Source organism: Onychostoma macrolepis, chromosome 23 (assembly GCF_012432095.1).
Source record: "Onychostoma macrolepis isolate SWU-2019 chromosome 23, ASM1243209v1, whole genome shotgun sequence".
Lineage (NCBI taxonomy): Eukaryota > Metazoa > Chordata > Actinopteri > Cypriniformes > Cyprinidae > Onychostoma > Onychostoma macrolepis.
This window is the reverse complement of record NC_081177.1, coordinates 21,985,652-22,007,618: the sequence shown is the minus strand read 5'-3', so window position 1 is coordinate 22,007,618 and position 21,967 is coordinate 21,985,652. Positions and strand designations below refer to the sequence as shown.

Sequence of the window (21,967 nt, the reverse complement as noted above, 5' to 3'; positions counted from 1 at the left end):
TAATGTTTAAATGTCGGGATAGGAGACCAAACATCCCAGTTTCATGAGGTGTGTCCCATTATCCAGTCAATTCGCTAAATCCTTTCATTATTAAACATTTTCCAGATGTTAGACTCATTAACCTAATCGCTGTCCTTGTAAATATAATAATATTGCAGAGAACACAGTAAAGTAATAAATAAAAATAAGTTGTAATAAATGAAAGTTACAGAAAATTACTGAAATATTTAACTAACATTTTTCAATTAAACTTTAGTTTGAAAATATTACAAGTAATTAAATAATAATATATTAAAATAATTTAATCAAGTTTATTTCATTATTATATTGGGAAATAGTTGTTAAAAGTTAAAATAATTATGAAATGTATGCCTAACATAAGAAGAAAAAAAATCAACATCAATAAAGATGTACACTGCAGGTTGGAACCTGCGATACTCACATGAGCACCACAGCAGAATGCGTCTTAAGCATATGAATGAAAAAAACTAAATGCTGATGCCAACATGGCTGAGTGCCATTTATTCATGCTCATAAAACATGAACAAAACAATGCCAGATAACAGAAGATCGTTCCATGAACCATGATCTTACAGTAAATGCGGGTTCACTTGAATGGCAAAGCTTGTGAGGATTACGGTGTGTTTTGTGTTAAATTATTGGCTGCTGAGAGTCAACAGAACTGAAAATATTAAGAAGCCATTTAAAAATGCATTTATACGATTTTATATATTTTTTCTGCTTAGTTTGTCATTGCATTTAAATATATACATTTTTAATTTTTTTAAATCCTATATTATAATTATAAAAAAACATTTATAAATGTAATAGTTATTTTTTATACTATTTAATAAATTTAAAAAGTCTGTTTCATTTTAAGTACTTTTTCTACATACCATTTACTGTAGTACTGTGTTAAATTTGGATACTAAAGCAAAACCACTTTTGAAAACTGCTATGCTACATTACAGTTCCAACAGCACAATTAAAACTGCCTGTGATGGTCTGTATTACTTCGCTGTATTGGTCCATGTGTTATTTCTCCCAAATGGCCAGACCTGCTGCCATTTTTGCACATCTTTCCATTCACATACAGTTTAGTCAACACAGCATTTTTAATGCTAACTGCAAAATTTTGTAAAATGCATCAAGCATTTCTGTCAGCAAGCAATCGTTTAGGATGGCAGGATGGAGAGAGATGATGGGGCGAGAAAGAAGGAGAGAGGAGGGGAAGGAGCTCTTAATCTGTGCCTCACAGCAACGCAGTGAAAGTTGGGAAGTATCTGGGACAGACAGGAAGAGAGTGACGGAACCTCCCATTCATCTCGCTACCATTCAGAAACATCCTGGGCTGTCAGCACTCCTGCACAGCACCTTGTCTGCTTTAATCATTTTAATAACACACAGCCAGAGAAGAGAAGACTCTCTTATGCAACTACTGCCACATTTCCATACTATTGTATGCAAGTTCACATTAAGATGCAGAGATATTATAATCTCAGTCTTGGTAGAGGAAAAAAAAGACACCTAAAAATGAGATACTACCCTGAGGTAGGGCAATGCTAAGTCTGATTTTATTCATAAGTTAAATGATGTTAGTTTATGAAATGTGTGGTAATAAAATCCTTACTGCAAAATACATGTAATTCATTGATATTATAGACCTTTCCCAAATGCACAAAACTGCAAAAAACTAAGGTTTGCTTTAGGAGATTTGGAAGGGCTAATTAAAGGAATAGTTCACCCTTTTACTTCTGGACAAAATATGAGTCCATAATACATAATAATGCTTCTTGAAAAGTCCATACACTGTTGTCCTCTCACATCAAAATCCACCAACATATTTCTTTAGAACTGAGTTAAACTGTTTTTGCTTTTAAATGGTGCTTGATTTGTGCATATGTCTCTCCCGATTCAGATTAGATGACTTTTTCATTGGATAAAGCAATATTATGGATAGATGTGTTTCTTCGGGTTTCAAATGATGGACTGGAGTCGTGTGGATTACTTGTGGATTATTGTGATGTTTTTATCAGCAGTTTGGACTCTCATTCTGACGGCACCCATTCACTGCAGAGGATCCATTGGTGAACAAGTGATGTAATGCTAAATTTCACCAAATCTGTTCCCATGAAGTTTGAATTTTCATCAAATTTTCATTTTTGGGTGAACTATCCAACAACAAAACTTCATTTATGATATAAACACGAATATATTAATGACAAGCACTTTTCACGTTCCTGAGCATGCATTCACTACAAGGTGGAAATTGTCCAGATATAATATTTTTCAATCTGATTTGGCCTATTTCCAAATATAATTAGTATCAGATTTAGTCGGATTAAATATGTAAATAAATAAACAGAATAAGACTACTGTTTTAATGTAGCTTCTAAAAAACAATAAGTATGTGAAGAAATCACAAGAAAGGAACTTTAATTAATAATGGGCCAGATACTTTGATTTGAAGATAGACACACGTTACTTAGAGATAAGAATGTAAACTGTGAAAGCAGAAATATCAGATCTGGCTTGAGGTTATGAAACCTGACTCTTTAAAAGAAACTCTTAGTTTTATTTCTTCATTTGATGGGTCTGCACTGTCTGTGTACACAAAACAAGACTATGACTGAGAAATGAACGTTTTGTGTGGATCAGGAGGCCAGATTCAGATCTCATAAACATTTGGTTCATTTCTCAAATATAAAGGAGTACAGGTGATAAGAATGGGCCTTTCAAAGGATCCTCCAGGACTAAGTTCCAGAGAAGCTGTTGTGTTGTGCTGGTGTGTTTCAGATAAGAGTGCTATATACAGAGAGAACAAAAAGAACTTGCGTGTTAGCTTTGAACTCAAAGCTCCTTGTTCTATGATGGAATTAAGATCATCAGCTGTAAAAATCTGGATGCCAGCATTCTGCCCCAACTTGCTAAGCATTTCGTTCTTGATTTATCCCAAACATTAATTTTTTTTTTTAAATTATTATCTTCACAACATGTTATGACGGAACCCCGTAGCAGATAAACAGGAAACCACTGCCTATCAATCAAATTCACGCAAGACTCAAGAGTTAAAACCAGATGTGTCTCCACAACACTGAAGACAACGATAAATTCAGTACATAAAATATTTTAATATGGTATGCATTATGTTCTAGCCAGGGAATTTCCACTTTTTTTAATATTAAATAGCCCCAATAACAACAATAAAAGTCTTATCAAAATAGAAATATGACAATGTAGAAAAAAGAATGTTAAAGCAAAGATTACTGAAGTATAGGGTTTCAAAATTTCACTTAAAATTTGAATGTTTAATTGAATGTGTTACTTGCTGTGTCTTTGTAATTATAACATTATTACACAGAGTATTTCAAATAATAATAATAATAATAATAATAATAATAATTTCTGCTCTAATTAAAGAGTAATTCTTTTATGAACTGATATATTCAAACATTTAGAATTCAATTATTAAAAACTCAATATTAAAATTATTAATATTGTGCATTCTTTTTCTTGGCCTCTCATAATTATATTTAATTCTATAAACGCTTGGAAATTAATAAATAACTGCATTAATATAATTGTGCAACATTAACTATAAAATTCCCATTTTTGCAGTTTCTTTCTGGTTTAGAATTGACACGTGAGTTGCTATATAGTAATTTCATATAAATTCCAGAAATACCTTCGGAGTCTTAAAAATACCTATAATGACCAAAAAATAGCATATTATTGAAGCCCAAACAACAATGCAGTTTGATGTAGTTTCTCTGACTAGAAGAAAAGGAAATTGTGTGCTACAACCTACCGTAAAGGGTTAATGCTGATTAACCACAGGATTATCGTTTAGTGACTTCTCTACTAAAAGCAACTACTAAAACTCCCTTGCACCATTATAACCTTCAAGCACTTAAGAAATAGAGCTGCATTTCCTTGTCTCTGCCAAAGGTGTTTAGGTGCCTGTTTACCAGGGGCCACTAGGGCCAGTCTATGTCAGGGCCTTGTTGGCCACTGGCTGCCTGCACTAATGGCTGTCTATGTGAGGAATTACACCATGCCATGACATGGGAACTCCTTGAAAATGTGTCGGGAACCAGCCGCATTAGCATTTTGGAAACGAATGAATGAGTGTGTTTGTTCTAGTCTGGGTGGTTTGCTGAAAGACCCCATTAACAACAGGTCTAGAAGGACTGCAGTGTGTCAGGTCAGACCCAAAGTGAACAGAGAGAGGGGGAGAGAAAAGAAAGAAAACAAAGCAAGTAAGCAGGATGAATAGAGAAGGAGATGCTGATGAAGGTGTTAAGTTTAAACAATCACTTAAAATAGAGCCATAAAAGTTAGAAGCCAAATTTACCCCATCTATTCGGTAATAAAGTAAACAGTCAGCAAATTAAAAAGAATAAGAAACTAATTACAAGCAATAGGACAAAAAAAAAAACTACAGTAGAACATATAAGAAACGCTAGTATATACATTGTATGAAGTAATTAAATGTATAAAACACTGAATATTCTTCACTGTGTAAATTACATATATATATTTCTCCTTATTAAAGTTACAAAAGTGATTTAGTCAAGAGCAGTGACACATTTTCTCTCTTTTGTTATCTGATTAACATGAATGGCAGACTACAGGAATATTAGACTGCTGTCACTTTAAGAGCTGCCCGGATCCAATATACTGTTACAAATGTGCTTTCTTTCTCAGCTGTTTGCTTTCACTTAAGCCTAAATTACTGTGTGTATAAGGATACTTGCAAAGACTGGCATTTTGACAAAGACAGTGCACGTATATAGCAAAATGAGTTCTCTTTCGCTGCTGATTGCATTGCATCAACTTCTTTTTAAACTGCGGGTTAGGGTTAGGGCTGCTTAAAAGCACTTGCAAACAGTTTTCCGTTTCATGACTGCTTTTGTGGCTGTGGTTTTCGTGATCATGTAGCAGAGCAACGTCACATGAGCGTTGAACCGCGATAGAGATGATAATCCAAAAACACCGGTTGACCAATTTCTACCAGTTAACGTTCGTGTCTAACGTTATGTCGTCCACCCCTACTCAAAAGAAATGAAAACTTATTGAAAAAGTTGTTTTCTAAAAGTGATTTTACATGGAGCTGGGGCCCGTTTCAGAAAGGAGGTTAAGTGAAAACTCTGAGTATATTAACCCTGAAATAAGGGAAACTCTGGGTTTTCCGTTTCAAAATGGGAGGTTTTTCAATCAGTGTTGCCAGATTGAATGGAAGATTTCCAGCCCAAAAGCTCACAAAAACCTGCCCAAAAACCGCCCAAAACTTTAAATGTCTATGTTTAAAATAATGTGATCGAATGTAAATCAAGGTTGATAAGAACCATTTTTAACTCCTTATAACGAAATAATGACGACAAAATAATATAAATATAATGCTAGATAAATTTCCCATGGATCAAATCGGGGCAAATACATTAAAGAGAACTACCAAATATGATTAAAATATGCAAGCAGACACTGTCAAAACGTCAATCAAGAAATGAACCGATACCCTCAAAAAACACATGCATCATTTTCAATACAAGTAAGAATTTAAATGCAAAAAAAGTGCCCAGTAGTGATCAGAATAAGCAACGTAATTCTAGCCTAGGTATTTCACACTCCTTCATGCACACACCATGACAGTCAAAACTGTGTCATTCTGTATGATAATCCAACAATAAAAAAATTTAACAACAATAATGCTCTTACCTTCGTGTCGCTAATTTCACACAGAACTAAGTCTTTGTGAAGTTCATATTGAAAATAATATAGAACTTTGCACAGTCAAAACAAGTCCAGCAGCTTTAAAGGATATACCAATATGGACTGTTTAAAAGATAAAAGACAGGATCGTATAGAATAGATTTTGATTAAATAATTTAACTGCGCTCTGATTTCAGAGTTGCAGTGATATCCTTCGTGTCATCTCCCTCAACGGGTGTAATTCACGTTTTGAGAGTTACACAATCAAATTCAAAACCGCCCAATCTGGCAACAATGTTGTCAAACCCGAGAAAGCAGTGTAAGTCAAGCCCGTTTCTGAAAGAGAGGTAACTTATACTCAGAGTCAGTTACCATGGTAACTTACTCTGTGAACCTAAGCTGGTCGGGAGAAGGTTTTCTTCAATAAACCCAGAGTTTCTTTCGGTCTCCTCCCCCGTTTTAAAGCGTAAGCGATGTTTAAATAACTTAAGATATTTAGTATTTAGTGTTTAAGATATTTAGTATTTATATATAACTCTAAGAGTTGTTTGTACATTAATTTGAAGATTGAATATAAAACTCAGAGTTGAATGAACTAACACAATTCAGCCGTCCTGAAACCGAAAACTCTGAGTTTCCCATCTCACGGTGAGTCAACTCAGAGTTCAAGTTCAAACTCAGAGTTGGTTGAACCTCCTTATTGAAACGGGCCCCAGGTCTCCCAATCAAGGGAGCCGCCATATTGAGATCACATGACCAAGCAACAGTCCAAATTACTAATAACTAATTCTTATTTTTATCAAAATATGTTCAGATTTAATCCAAAAATGTCCACATGAATGTGTGTAATATGGAGAAGAAAAAAAAGATGAAAAGGAACTAAACAGAAGACAAACAAACAGCTTCAGTGTGAAGAGGCATCTGTTCGTTAACAAACTTCATGCATCCAGGCCAGTAGATGTCAGTATACACTTCAAAACCTCTGATATGAAGAGAAGCAAACTAAATTTGAGCAAAAACTAATTTCAGAAGGTAATTATTAAATATGGTTAGAAATTATAATATGGACCAAACCTGAGAAGTCAGGTGGGGAACAGTGAAGAAATCCTCTTAATTAGCATGAGAATGAAGCTTAAACTTTAGTTCACACTACACCTTGAATCTTCCTTTCATTTTATCACAGAAACTTGCCTTTGAATAGCATAGTTCAGTGACAATTCTGCTCAGACAATGGAAGAATATGTGTTACACACTCCAACTCAAAAGGTATTTCTATACCTTTGTCTCAAAATATATTCTGAACGCACGTGTGTTTCAGCTTGAATCTGCATGCATTGTAAATGTGAAGGGTGTGTGTCTGCGTGCGTGAATGAGACACTGTGGGAGAGAATGAGAGTGGTGAGTAATCAGAAATCCCTGAGGCTTCACACAGTGTTATCATTTTTGCCACATGTAACAGCTTGTCGCGGAAAACACCCAACCCAGCAATCATATTCCCAAACAACATCCACACTTCACCTACTTAATCTTTCAAGTGGCAAGGTCTGTGCCGAAACAAATCTACACTTATTGTGTAATGTTGTTCCCATAAGTGCTGCAGTATGCTATGATTCAAAAACAAATATGCAGTGTTTATTAGGAAGGTTAAATTGAATGGAATAATTATAATAGTAAATGGAATGGAATAATTGCAATACAGAATAAGTGAAAAATGTTTAAATGGTTTAATGATTAGCTAAACTATGAAAAGGCCCAGTGTTGTGATAAGTCCAGTCTTTCATCTAAATCTATACCTTCAGGACATATTTATTTTAATGGCAAAAAGAGCTTTAGACAGAAAGTCTTTTTTCTTTCTTTCTTTCTTTATAGGAAAAAGATGTATTGATCATGTGAAGTTGATTGAATTTCATCTTCTTTTCTGAGTACTGAATTAAGCATGTGAATTTAATGCATATTAGCATACTGAAATAACTGAATTCAGAAGGTTAAAAGGTCAAAGTATCAGCCATGTTTGAAGTGAAATAGGCTACATTATTCAGAAGGGTTTGGGGTTTTTTATGTTTTTGAAAGAAAATCCTCTTATGCTGTACTTATTTGATCAAAAATACAGTACAATCAGTAATACTGTGAAACATTATTACCATTTCAAATAATCAATTTCTGTTTGAATACATTTTAAAATGTAATTTATTCATGTGATGGCAAAAAAATAATAATAATCCTAATATTTTTGTGGATAACATAAAAATATTAAACGGATAACAATTTTAGTTAAAAATCAGCATTTACTTAATATAAATATTTTGTAACATTATGATTGTCTTTACTTTCACTTTTTATCAATTTAATGCATCCTTGTTTGAATGTCTTGAAAGTTTTTAAATATACTTTTATATTGCAATAATTTTATATCCAATCTTCAAATTAATGTACAAACAACAAAGACTGTATATTTTTAATATTTGTTTATTTTTTTTATGACTGAAGGCCAGTATTACTGATACCTCTATAAAATTGTTTTTCCCCCTAATATTTAACCATTGACTATAGCCATTCAACATAACAGTATAACTGAGATATCAATTTTAACATTTATTAGACTTTTAAAAAAACTTCTAATTTAAGTGTACTTAAAACAATCTTCACATAATCCCATTATAATAAATGTCATATTTACCTGTGTCCTTCAGCAGAAATATACAGAAATTGAAATTTAAGTTATCAAACATTAAATCGTAAATTAAATATAGATAAATCCTTACAGCTAGAAAAGTTATTGATTTCCTCTTTTTCTTTTTCTTTGATGGACAGACATCACAGCAGCTGGGTTATTTATTTGCCTGCTATTGGTTTAAATCCCGAGACACACAGCACAATTTTCGGCTGTCCCAGACCAGACGAAAGACTGGTATCGTGAAACAATCGTGGCAATTTCTGATTCACCACAATTGTTTCACGATGCCTATCTTTCGTCTAGTCTGGGACAGACGAAAATTGTGCTGTGTGTCTCGGGTTTAAGAGCTGCCACTACTGAACGTGACGCGGATCTGACAAGCATCTATTTTCTCTCAAGTCTCTTCACCTTTTCTAACCCACTTCAGGTCTTAAAGTCTCTACTAATGAACTGACGAGTTGAATTGGGTGTATTAGATGAGGGAGACATTGCTGGGCTGCTCCAGGACAGTTTTGAAAACCATTTCAGAGACATGTTCTTAAATGTGACTCATATATAATATATAACATGCATGCATAGTTTTAAGGAAGCTTTAACCGCCCTTTTGATAACTTAATGACTTAACTGTCCACGACATTCAAGTAGTTTCATTCATGCTTTCATATGAAAAGATACTTTGTGCAGGATGCAATTGAAGAGCACGCACTACCAGCACAGTACCGTTTCCGTGCTCGTTTGACTCGCGCCTGGTCCTGAAGTGAAGTTGGAGCGCGTATCTGAAACATCTCCCGTTTGATGTGCTCATTAAGACATTCTGTGACTAAATAAATGCACTTCTTGACAAGAAAAAAAGAGAGACTGAAACAGCAGAGTGGGGTGGCCAACCCTAGCCCCGCCCTCTGTTTTATTTGCACTAAATATTTTTAATGTGTTAAACTGTAAAAAATAATCGCCTGCGTTAACGCGCTAATTTTGACACCACTAATTTATTTATTTATTTGTTCGTTTGTTTGTTTTCTTGCATTGTGATAAAGACCAGCACTTAACCATGGTAAAAATCACTGTAAACATGTCCTCTCCTGCTTCATTTTAGATATGAATATATTTTGTTTGGAATTTAAAGCAATAGAACACATAAAAAACGTTTATCCAAACATTTCTGTTGAATAATTTTTTTAACACTGCTAGGTGTAAATTTGCTCTAACTGACTTTTCTCATCACATAATGTGGTCTGTTATGCGACAGGAAAGTGAATACAGGTGTTAAGGGGCTGTGAGCGACACACACTTCAGGAGGTGCTAGTGAGATTAGATTGAGAAGAGGGACCCCAAGAGAGGGGCCTCATTAGCATATGAATATTATTCAGCTTGATATAAAAGGAATAGATCTGGGGAACAGACCTGAAATGATAAAAGATTCACGAATGGATAAAAAAAAAGTTAGTCAGAAATCTAAGCAACATTTGCCTTCTTTCACACACTAAAACATCAATGCAATGTGAAGCTTTTTTGATCTAATATAAACCAGGTCACGCCTAACATAACCTGCAGTAACCTGTAAAAATGTCTCTTAGTAGCAGCCACGTTCTTTACTTTCCTATTCTGTGATGACTGACATCTTTTGTTGCTCCCGTTGGGCAATATGTGAGATAACTAGCATCTGAATCGACAGTCTTTCATTTGAACCAGAGTGTGACTATCAAATTATCGTCTCTGTACCCTCAATGGATTTGACTGAGTCATATGTATCACGCCAAAAGAGAAGAATGTCTTAGGGACAAGCGGAAAACTTATCTACTTCATGTTCCAGCGTAAGAGCAACATTGTCTATATGGGGAGGAGGGCGGTCAGGCGAAAAAGTGGTATTATTTTGAGAGTGTCATGTGTGTTCCCTCAGAGGGAAGTGTGAGTGAGAAAGGTTATTCTATATTGGGACACACAGTGAGAACTTCTGTTGAGCTGTGTGAGACAGACTGAATTGGACTGAAGTACACTAGAAGTGCCAGCAAACCATGTCCATACGCACTTAAAAGGAATGTAGGCCATTGTGCCTGTCAATGGGGAGGATGTTTTCCAAGTGGGTTGCAAAGAGTGTACAGGACATTGGGAGTCGGTGTCTTTTGTACGTGTGTGTATTTGTATTTGCGTGTGTGTTTGGAGACAGAGCAGCCCAGATCTCGCTCAATGGGTGGCATCGTTATAGAATATTGTTTCCTCTCCTCAGAAGTGCCATGGAAAGCCGTGGAAACCATGTGAGATGGTAATTACATTAGCTACGGCCAGCAGGAGAAGTCATGACCCCATTTCCATCTACTCACTTTGATGACAGAAAATCAGTATAATGCTTACTCCAAAGAGATTCAAAGCAAAAAATTGCTGTTCGTATATAATAAATGAAATGCTATTAGAAGCCGTAGGAATGTATATGTAATGTTTACATGTATATTGATGTACCTTAAGATAGACAATGAAAACTATGATTAGGTCATGATGGTTGACTAGTCATTGACTACTATAGGTTTTATCTTACATACTGTATTTAAACGCTATTTTTGAGCATCATGTCAAGTTAAAAACAGATATATCAGATATATCTGTCAATCCCATTGATAGGCCAATACTGCAACTACTGACATTGACCAATAACCTATTAACTGAAGTGTTTATCTCCCAACCCTGTTGAAATAAAAACAGCATTTGTTGGTTAGGTATGTTTTGAAGCATGGCAGCTGGTTTGAGCTCACTGTAAAAAAAATTCCCCGTAAATTTACAGTAAAATACTGGCAGCAGTGGTTCCAGCCATTTACTGTTAATTTACAGTTCAAGTACTGTTTTCTGTTTTACGGCTGTGCTGTAATTTTACAGTAAAGTACTGGCAGCAATGGTTCCAGTGATTTACCGTAATTTTACAGTTTCTGTACTGTTTTCTGTTTTACGGCTGTGCCGTAATTTTACAGTAAAGTACTGGCAGCAATGGTTCCAGAGATTTCTCATAATTCTACAATTTAATTACTGTTTTACATTTTATGACTGTGCTATAATTTCACAGTAATGGCAGCTATAATTGTGAAATACAATACAAGTTGTTTCCTATTTACTCTGTCTGATATCCTAACATCTCTAGTGTAAAGAAAATAAAAGGAGAAATAGACTGATATAGTGCTTCATTTGCCATTTATTAAAACAACTAAAAGCATTGTTAAATTGGCTCTTATTACAATCTTTTAACAGTATTTTAAGTGTAAACATTTAACAGTATGTTTAACAATAAAAGCAGCATCACAGAGAAAACGTGCAATTAAAGGAACCCCTGAGTAAAAAAAAAAAAAAAAAGAAAAACTACAAATACAAATACAAATACAGTAGAAAAAAAGAAGAAGTTTTTGTTGTTGTTGTTGTTGTTTTAATCTGGTATGAAACTAAGTGCAAGTCTGATGGGAACACATAGCCAACCAAACATTTAACCAAACCAGTAGTCGAAAAAAATGTCTCACTCCAGCTTCTGATGGCTCTGACCTGACAGGACATCCGGGTCTGGAGAGGGAAAACATTTTCAAAATGTTAGAGACAAAATATAGCACATGAAAAAAGCTAGTGCTCGTACACTCTGGAAAAACTTTTTAATTCCTCAGAAAATTAAAATGCTGGTTAATGAACTGTTTTGTTTTTTTTTCTTTTGTTACAGTAGAGGAGGGAAAAACTGACAAAACACAATCTTAACACAACTGAAGGTCAAGACATGACCGGACAGTTCAGCTGTGTGTAAAAGTTATTGGGTTTTCTAGTTAGCCAGAAAGGAGTGAATAATTAATTGATCTAGCATCTGTATATCTTGAGAACACAAATTAAGATATTTTTTATGAAATCTGAGAGCTCTCAGACCCTCCATAGACAGCAAGTCCATGTGACATCAGTGGTTCAACCGTAATTTTATGAAGCTACGAGAATACTTTTTGTTGCGCAAAAAAACACTTGCTGTCACATGGACTAATTTGTTGAAGTTCTTGGCACCTTTCTGGACCATGACAGTGGTAGTAACCTTGCTGTCTATGTAGGGTCAAGAGAGCTCTCAGATTTCATCAAAAACATCTTAATTTGTGTTCTGAAATGAACAAAGGACTTATGGGTTTGTAACAACATGAGGGTGTGTAATTAATGAGAGAATTTTCATTTTTGGGGGAATTATCCCTTTACACAGAACTAAAAAATTATCCCAAAAAGTTGTGGGTCATCAAGATAACAAGGTAATCCCAAAGTTTACATAACTTTCCTAAATCACTGTGAATGTTTAGTTGAAGCTCCTTGTGTTTTGTCTATGCATGTGATCAGATGCAATTTTAGGTAATATTAATACAGAAAAGAAAAAAAAAACATTTCCAAAGGTTTAATGTACACTCTTACCACTGAATATGAATGTAGATTAGAGATTGTAACTCTCAGGAAGCTAGAACATGTAAGTGGTAGGGGTCAATTAAGTTTAGTTACCTAGACAAAATCCCATTCGAAATTGATGAAGTTCTTTAGAAGGGATGCAACTTTGGGGTTGACAGTAGCTGTCTTCTTGTTCACGAACCTTGCCTCTGCTGGTCTTCGTGCCTTTTTCAGGGTTTATCCCAATGAATCGTCTAAGGGTATTAATAAATATACATGTATATTAATAGAAAAAACTTAAAAATAAAAAACTTACTCAGTGTCACTTCAATGTCTCACAACTAGCCTGACATAACTCAACATGACACGTTAGCTCAAACGAGGTGAAGGATGTTGAACTAATCTCAGTTTTGCCTTTTCCATGTCTATAGCTGTGACTCTTAAAAGCTTCAAACTTGTGAAATGTTCTGTTGCAATCAGGCAGAGCACAACTAAAAGTTACATTGGGAACATGTCTGTGTACTCGCATGTGCCTCACAAATGCACAGATGGTACTGCATGAGTGCTTACAAAGTTTGCAAGAATACATGTCCTTAAACGGAGGAGACTGGCTAGAGAAAAGCCTGACCCGTTGACTGTCAGCGTCTGTCTGCAAAACGTGATTCACGCTAAAAAGCAGTGAAAAATATCTGCCACTGCCTCGCGTTTCAGTAACGACCTCTTCGACTTTCTGAATATGCCTCTTGCATATAACTTCTAAAGGCCTTCGTGTAAATCTCGATAAAATACGAGTAGGTACTTCCACTATTAGATTAAACAATTTTTTTGCGTGGATTATATTGGCTTGGTGTAATTTATTGAGTAACATTTACATGTAAATTAAGCATCTGGTATCTAAAATTAGCGTCATGAATCAGAAATAGATGTGGATTTAAGGGTTTCTAAAAAATTAAATAGAGCTTATGTCGAAATAGTATCTTTATAACCAAGCAAAGTATATTCGTTGTAAAAATCGGAGGTCGGAGAAAACTAGTTAACTTACCTTAGCAGAATGGCTGACCTTAAGAACTGCCTGCAAAACGTGATTCGCCAAGTAGCACAATCACAAATACCTTTCGAAAGACGTGATTTAACAAGTTGTGGGAAAACATAATGAAACGACAACAAAAAGACAAACTTACCTCGAACCGTGTCCTTTAAAACAACGGAGGTGAAGGGAAGAGGCAAGCTGTGATGTTATCTTGTATACCGCTTAAAAAAAAAACGACTGTTAAAAAAAATCCCCACCCTTCACATGCTGCTTTTTACAGCGCAAGACAGTTTTTTTAAAGGCGCCAACGGGTTTACAGTTAAATGCTGCAAATTTATAGCAAGTGATTAATCTATGAGACTTTGGCTGTTAATTTACAGAATTAAACTGTTTATTGAAATAACAGTATTTAACTGTTGGAAATTGGCTGTTTTTTTACAGCCATTTTTTACAGTGCTGGTTTGAAGCCAATAGGACCAGCACATGACCAGCTACGGACCAGCATAAACCAACTCAAGCCAGTTGCCATGCTTTAAAACATACCTATCCAGCATATGCATAGTGCTTCTTGGCAAGTTCTGTTAACAATGGATAGTAAACAATAGATAGTTTCACAACACTTTAAAAGTTAAATGTCCAGTAAATTATGGTAAAAGAGCCTTTTAAATCAGAAACAGATTAATTTTGCAACATTTTATAATGTTCCAAGTTTATTAATGCTGCAGTTTGGGAATCAAATGTCCGGTAAGTGGCACTAAAAGGTTATTTAAGGGGAAAATAATATATCACCTAAACTAAACCCTACCCTAAACCTAACCAGTAGTGTTAACAAAAGAAAACATGAGAAAAAATCATATACTTAAGCAATCATGTATTTTTAGCTCTTTTATTGTGACTTGTGCTTCACAGGACTCATGCATGCACTTCAAACTGCTGTATCAGGTGAGCTGCTGAGCATATTTACTACATTAGAAAAGTCATACACATAGAAATGATTACGTGAAGCAAAAATCAATATGTTGCAGTCTAAAAGTCATGCACTATGGTAAAAGTGTTTTGAGGTGTCCTTACACCATACATTATTATCAATACTTTATTTAGTCTTTGTTAATCAATAATCTGAAATCATAATTTGACTGCGATTCAAATCATAATTTGAATGCAAAAATTATATTTGCTGTAGTTTCCAGTTACTACTATAGAAGTTCACCCAACTATGATGACTTCTGCTTTTGAGAACCCCGGAAATGTAACAAGGGACTATGAGACATTCTTAAGAAATAATGCTTTCTATTCCGTTCCATTGTGTGCGTCTTTGAATGGAGGAACAAATCTTATGTGTAGAAATATGTCCATACATATCAAACCATGAATGCAGTATTCCATGAAGCTCAATGGATTCATTAACATTTGCACATCTCTAATGTTATTCATTTTCACAAATACTAATGGGGATTGTGTGGATACATCAGGCTGCACAAGGAGGTTAGAATCAGTTTAGAAAGAAAACGTGTTTTATGGCTTCAGATGTGAAGAGAGAATGCTGCAAAACCAGTCTTCAAAACGCCCAACAGTAGCCAGAAAATATAATTGACATCCAAAGCATCCAAAATTTCAAAAGCAGAGATCGACAGTAAATGCAGGCCACGCCAAATCGCTAGTTCCACCAGATCTCAAGATAACAACCCCTTTCACAAACAGTTTGTTAGAGAGGCTCAGTGATGATTCATATTCATCTGAAGAATGAAAAATACAGAACCTCTTTATTGTTACTCACTGTCCTGTGGGGAAGAGTTCCCTAATAGGCCCCAGTGGACACAGAGCTCTGACTGTGAACCCCACAGCAGGACACTGTCAGCACTATACACCAGACCTGTCTGAGAGAAAGCCATATGTAAAAGCGTGCTTTTGCTCAAAAATCCTAAGAAAAACTCCCTCTTTTTGCTAACTTTGGAATACTAACAAGATAGAATACTTGCACTGTCTGAATATCAACAAGCTAGGACTTTCCTTTGTTAATGTGTCTCACCACAACCCATTTACAGTAGCTTAGAGGAAACTCTTTTGGTTTATATACAAATCAAGGACATTTTGAGCTTGATTTTACACTTTAACAAACAAGCTAACTTTTTAAAAATATAAGATAATACTGTGTACAAATTAAAAGGGTAGTTCACACAAAAATGAAAATTTTGTCATCATTTACTCACCACCATGTCATTCCAAACCTGTATGAGTTTTTTGTATTTTTTTTATGTTGAACATAAAAGAAGATATTTTGAAGAATGCTGGTAATCAAACAGTTGATGGTCCCATTGACTTTCATAGTGTTTCTCTACTATGGAAGTCAATGGAGACCAACAACTGTTTTGTTCTTCAAAATATCTTTTTTTTTTTGTATTCAGCATAAGAAAGAAACTCATATAGGTTTGGAACAACATGATGGTGAGTAAATGATGACAAAATTTTCATTTCTGGGTGATTCCTTTAAGGTGACCAGATTTCTAAAAAGGAAATAGGGGACATTTCCTTGTTTAGTGGTCATAATGTAATTGAAATGTCAATTATTATTATCTATTTATAAAATAGGTGAATATATATATTTTTATGTTTGTTTGTTTTTTTAAATTAAGGGATAATGTATGTTATCTCAGAATAAACCATGACATCACCAAAATGATCCCACTTATTGTACGGGTTCTTGCCACATACAGTAAGTAACGAAATATTGATTTGAGTTGAAATATTTTATTAGCTCAAGGAAAACAGTTCCTAGCAAGTAGATTTGATGGATAATGTGCGGGATAATGTGCAGTTGTATGGAAATATTGATGTGTTTTAAAATCCTACCCGTTTACTATGTTACAATCCCTCACAAAACAATTGTCCAGCCAACAAGATGAACAGTAATATTAATACTGAATTCCCCGATTTCATTTTATATATAGTTGAAAAGTGAGCCGCAATTAAGATGGTACAAGTTGTGTTTGTATGAAACAAGAGAAAGCAAGTCTGCAGTCTGATAAAGCCGATATGAAAGAAGGGTTGAGTTGAGATACTCAGAATGTTGCGAATGACCCGTCAGAATCAAGCATTTCAGAGAGATGTGGAATATAATTACTTGAGAATGAGCAAAAAGGATGGCTAACCGCACACTGTACCACTCAAAACTGTAAACATTTTTTTTATTTTATAAATTGCATCGTGCAAAAAGTACAAAGTGCATGTGAGTTAAAAACAGCTAGACACCAGCAAGCACCAGTTTCAGCACATTGCTATCTTCAGTGCTCTTCAGATAGCGATGTGCTGAAATGTTTGCTTGCTGGTGTCTAGCTGTTTTTAACTCGCATGCACTTTGCACTTTTGGCAACATGTTTTTGCAGACTTTTCCAGTGTTGAGTGGATCAGTGTGCGGTTAGCCATCCTTTTTGCTCATTCTCAAGTATACCATTTGCTCTACGCACCTGTAATACAAGGACATGCAGTACCAAGACTTTTTTCCTGTTTGGAGCGCTACAATTTTCTCTAGAATATAATTACTTGAAATTACTTTTTAATTACTAACTTAACAAGTGTTATTTTATGTGTGCTTTTGGAAATGGATTTTTACTCTCCCTAATTGGGCTTATTATTTTGTTTTTTATGCTCATTTTGAGCACAAAGTGTGCTTTCTACAAATATAATTTCTACACTATTGCTCTGGTAAGCAGAGGGATACAGTATGTTGGTCAAGTTTTTTGCAGTATATTTGCAGGCTGTTTTAGACGTGCTATAAACTGGTGACATTTTTGGGGATAAGACACCAAAAACTTAAGACTGTCCCCAGAAAACGGAGACATCTGGTCACTGCTGTATAAGTGATCAGGGGTTTATACCATGATGGTGGCTGAACAAACTCAAGGTTATTTACTTTACTTTAGAGTTGAAAAAAATCAAACCAATCCAATTATGTTTTGTTGTCAATATGACACTCATCAACAACTTTGCATGACATCAATAATAACCAGCCAATCACATGCCTTGAAACATAGAGGAACTACGACTGAACTACGATTCATTTCTCGTGAAAGTCATCACAATTCAATTCTCTCTTCTGCAGAAGATTGAAAGAGATTGGAAAATGAGAAGAATTTAAACGCACTAACACAGCAGGAAGAAAGGACTTCAAGGAAAGAGGATGTATAATTTCCGTCTTTGAAATTCTTTTTTGATGTAGTCACGATTCATTTGGAGCAAGAGAATCTGGAGGACTTTCATGGTGCCTAAACCTGAGCCACTTTCATGCTAAACTGAGGGTGTATTTGCACCTGTCTTGTTTGGTTCGATTGCATCGAACTCAAGTTCGTTTCCCCCCTTGGTGCGGATCTTTTGGGCAGGTGTGAATACAGCCATCGCACTCGGGTGCGGACCAAACAACCGTACCGAGGCCCAGCTGAAGAGGTGGTCTCGGTCCGCTTCCAAACGAACTCTGGTACAGTTGAATGGATGAACCAATGAATGGATGACCTTAAGCGCACGTGTGGTTTTGTTTACAGTTTCTGGTTCACTTGCAAAAAGGGCAGTGTGAAAGCGAACCGCACCAAAAAAAAAAAAAAAAAAATTCTAAATTGTATTTGGTCCGGACCAAAGCAGGTGAACTAGCGGACTTTCCTGGTGTGAATACACCCTGAAACTTACCTGGCTAGCCAGCTAAACAGGCTACGTGGCATAGGCCTCTGAAGACTTGGTGGTGGGCTCTTTTGACTGGGCCATTAAGCAACCACCTAACAACTACTAACACCCTCAAAACCTCCCCCACCACCCTATAAAATGCCATAATAATGTGCTAAAAACACCCACAACATCTCAGCAACTGCATAGCAAAGCTCTGTCAACCCAAATATCACAGTTTTGTTGTTATAAATAGGTTAAAAAAAATTTAATTACAAAATAGAACAAAAAGATATTTATCAATGTACTTAAAGACTGTTCGGTCTATAATGAACAGCCTGTGCACTTGGAGACTGGCTAAATGTTAAATGGCCATTAAGTGGGCACTCAGCCCTAGTGCCTCGTGGGATTAACTCTGTGTTTACGAAGAACAGCACAGTCTCCACTGCCCACTGACTTTTAGAAAATCACCCCAAATCTATTCTCACCACAGCAGGAATCACACAAAGAAGTTTATCCCTAAGACGGTGCAAGAATCCAAACACAGACATTACCTAGGAGAAAATCTGCAGGTGGCGGCAGACATAGGGGGATGTGTGGAGTTCAGATAGATGTTGATAAATTGGATTACAGGTTTATATGGTATTTATGTGCATCAGACTCCAGTATAGTGCAGCTGAAAGGCTTCAGAATATAATGGTAGAGATTAATCATTGTTCAAACTGTTTTGTTTTTTGTATGCTATGTAAGTGTTTATTGCTGTCTTGTCTTTAGAGGGTTATTCTGCAAGGGTTACTTCACCCAAAATGGAAATTCAGTCATCATTTTCTCATCCTTGCACTGCTCCAAAATTGCATTCATATCATGATCATATCATTTGAAATATTGTCACACATTAAAATATTGAATAACATGTTTTCACAAATGAATCACACATTAAATATTTAGAAAAAATGTTTTTTGAAAGTCAGCGGGGTCAATTACTGAGACATTCTTCAAAATACATTATTTTGCGTTCCACAGAAGAAAGGAAGTCATACATGTTTTCAAAAACATGAGTGTAAAGGACTTCAGAATCACACACACACACACACAGAGGTAGATAGATAGATAGATAGATAGATAGATAGATAGATAGATAGATAGATAGATAGATAGATAGATAGATAGATAGATAAAATGCTGATAAAAACGGCCTCATTCTCCAATGTTCTATAGAGTTTTGGTGTACTGTCGCATTAAAAGAACTGTTATAGATACATTTGTATTTCAGCATGTTTGTGGTGTCGATGTAAAGCTTGTGTCTGATACTAGGGTCTCAGCAGGGTATTTGAGTATTTCTGGATTTGCCAATTACCCATTCCCAGTCAAGTTGGGTCACAATGAAAGAGGTTCGACCTATTTCTCTGTGAAAAGCTGCAGCAGCCTGAATAGACAGATTTCAGAGAACAAACTACAGCCCCTGCCCTAAGCGACCTCCTCTTTCTCATGTGCATGAGAAGAGCCCCAACCTTCACAATACACTCACTGGGTTGCTCCTCCATGCAGCCTGGTTAACACACTATAAATTAAATTATTTTGCTATAAATACCTGGATTACTAATAAATAAATAGGCATACATAGGGTACATTAATAATAAATAGGCTAAATATATAAGACTACGCAGGTGTTTTGCAGTTACATAATTAAAGTGCACAGGCATGTTTCTTTTTGTAAAAGAGATTAATTAGAATAAACAAAACGATGTTTCTCGAGTCATGACTTAACATGCCATCAGTTAACTCTGAATTAAACTCATGCCCATGTGTGACGGATGAGAGTTAGAGAAGTGACACGCACTTTGAGATCAAGAATTGCGTAACAAATGATCGATCCTTTGCATTATTCATTCTCCCACCTGTTAATTAAAAGTGCCTTACCTGATTTCAGTCGGCGTTAAGCTCCAGCGGGCTCCTGTCACAAGAGATGAGCAGGATGACACCAACACGCGAGCCGCACAAACTTTTTCACGCACTCCGTGACTGAGCGCATCCCTCCCGCGCGCGCCCCATCAGCGTGCACTGACAGGAGCGCTGCACCAATAACTACAACGACCGTCGACCACTAAACAGACGTTTGTGAGAGGATTTTATTACTTTTTTGAAAGGAGAACTCTAATAACTTGAACTACTGTACATGTTACATTTTACATACATACATAGCCTAAATAAATAAATACGATTAGGCTAGATAATCATAAATAGTCTACTGTAATTCAAGGCATTACGGGAGACATTTTTGTGCCAGCACATTTTACAACTCATAACAGCATTTCATTAACTTTAATATAATATAATATAATATAATATAATATAATATAATATAATATAATATAATATAATATAATATAATATAATATAATATAATATAATATAATATAAACAACCTATTTGAGCAATTATATATAATTGTTTTATAATCGCAATACAATAAAATAAAATAACCATTTTATATAAACTATACTGACAACCAAGTGTTAAAGGGATAGTTCACCAAATAAATAAATTAATTAATTTAAATTAAATAAAAAAAATAAAAAAATTATGTCAACATTTACACACCCTTAAATTGTTCCAAACCCATTTCTTGATTTTGTTAAACACAAAAGAAAACACTTTAAAGAATGTGGGTGACCAAACAGTTGACGGTAGCCACTGACTTCCATAGTATGGCTATTGTCAACTGGTTACCCACATTCTTCAAAACAAATTTGGGGTAACAATACCGTAAAAGTACATATATTACCTTGTTGAATGTAATATCAGTTTTAACTGTGCATGTGGTGATTTATACTTTTTACTTCCAAAACCCATAGTACTTGACCACTAAATAACATTTTTGTCCATCTAAACATACTGTATATGGTAACAGTTAACATTTAGCATTTTATACACACACACACACACACACACACACACACAGAGAGAGGTAGGTAGATAGCAACATAACTTGCTTTATAAATAATCTTGGCTTGGTTTGACTCGATAACCTCCAACACTGTCAATCTAAGCAGTGGATACTAAACTGAAGTGAGTTCCAGTCATTTCCACAGCTTTCTAAACTCATTATAACTGTAGCTGCAGCCGTTAAGGTCCCTCTGAGTGCTCACTTAAAGCTGTTTAAACCAAGTTTAACTGCAGGGTCCGCGGGACACCAGCGAGTGCATGGCTGCAAAGTGCTTATCCCACTGGCTCAGAATTCAGAGGCCTTGATGTGTTTGTACGCCCATGTTAGGGATTTTATGCTCGCTTTTACAGGCAGGGGTTGGAGGTGCTGTTCACCGTTCATGTTTTCAGATTTTTCCTCCACCAGCAGGAAGGTTATGGTCGAGAGCTCCCTAAGAGATGTGTAATTTACTTTGCTTACCCAGGCTGAACATAAACTGGCAGAGGTCAACACTATGAGTCTAAGAGGGTTTTTCTGAGTGTACCTCTGTATTATCTTCCCTGAATTATTTTTATAAGTGAATATGAATGTCCTTAGAGTGTCA

The 21,967-nt window shown here is 35.5% G+C and overlaps 1 protein-coding gene across 1 annotated transcript in view; it reads right to left on the bottom strand.

Moving 5' to 3' along the window:
- Positions 1-20,481, bottom strand: part of chl1a (cell adhesion molecule L1-like a) — a 66,129-nt gene extending 45,648 nt beyond the window's left edge. The window contains exon 1 of the mRNA XM_058764349.1: positions 20,358-20,481. The gene's annotated coding sequence lies outside the window, so the exon portion shown is untranslated. The remainder of the gene's footprint in view (positions 1-20,357) is intronic.
- Between the last annotated feature and the right edge of the window lie 1,486 nt (positions 20,482-21,967).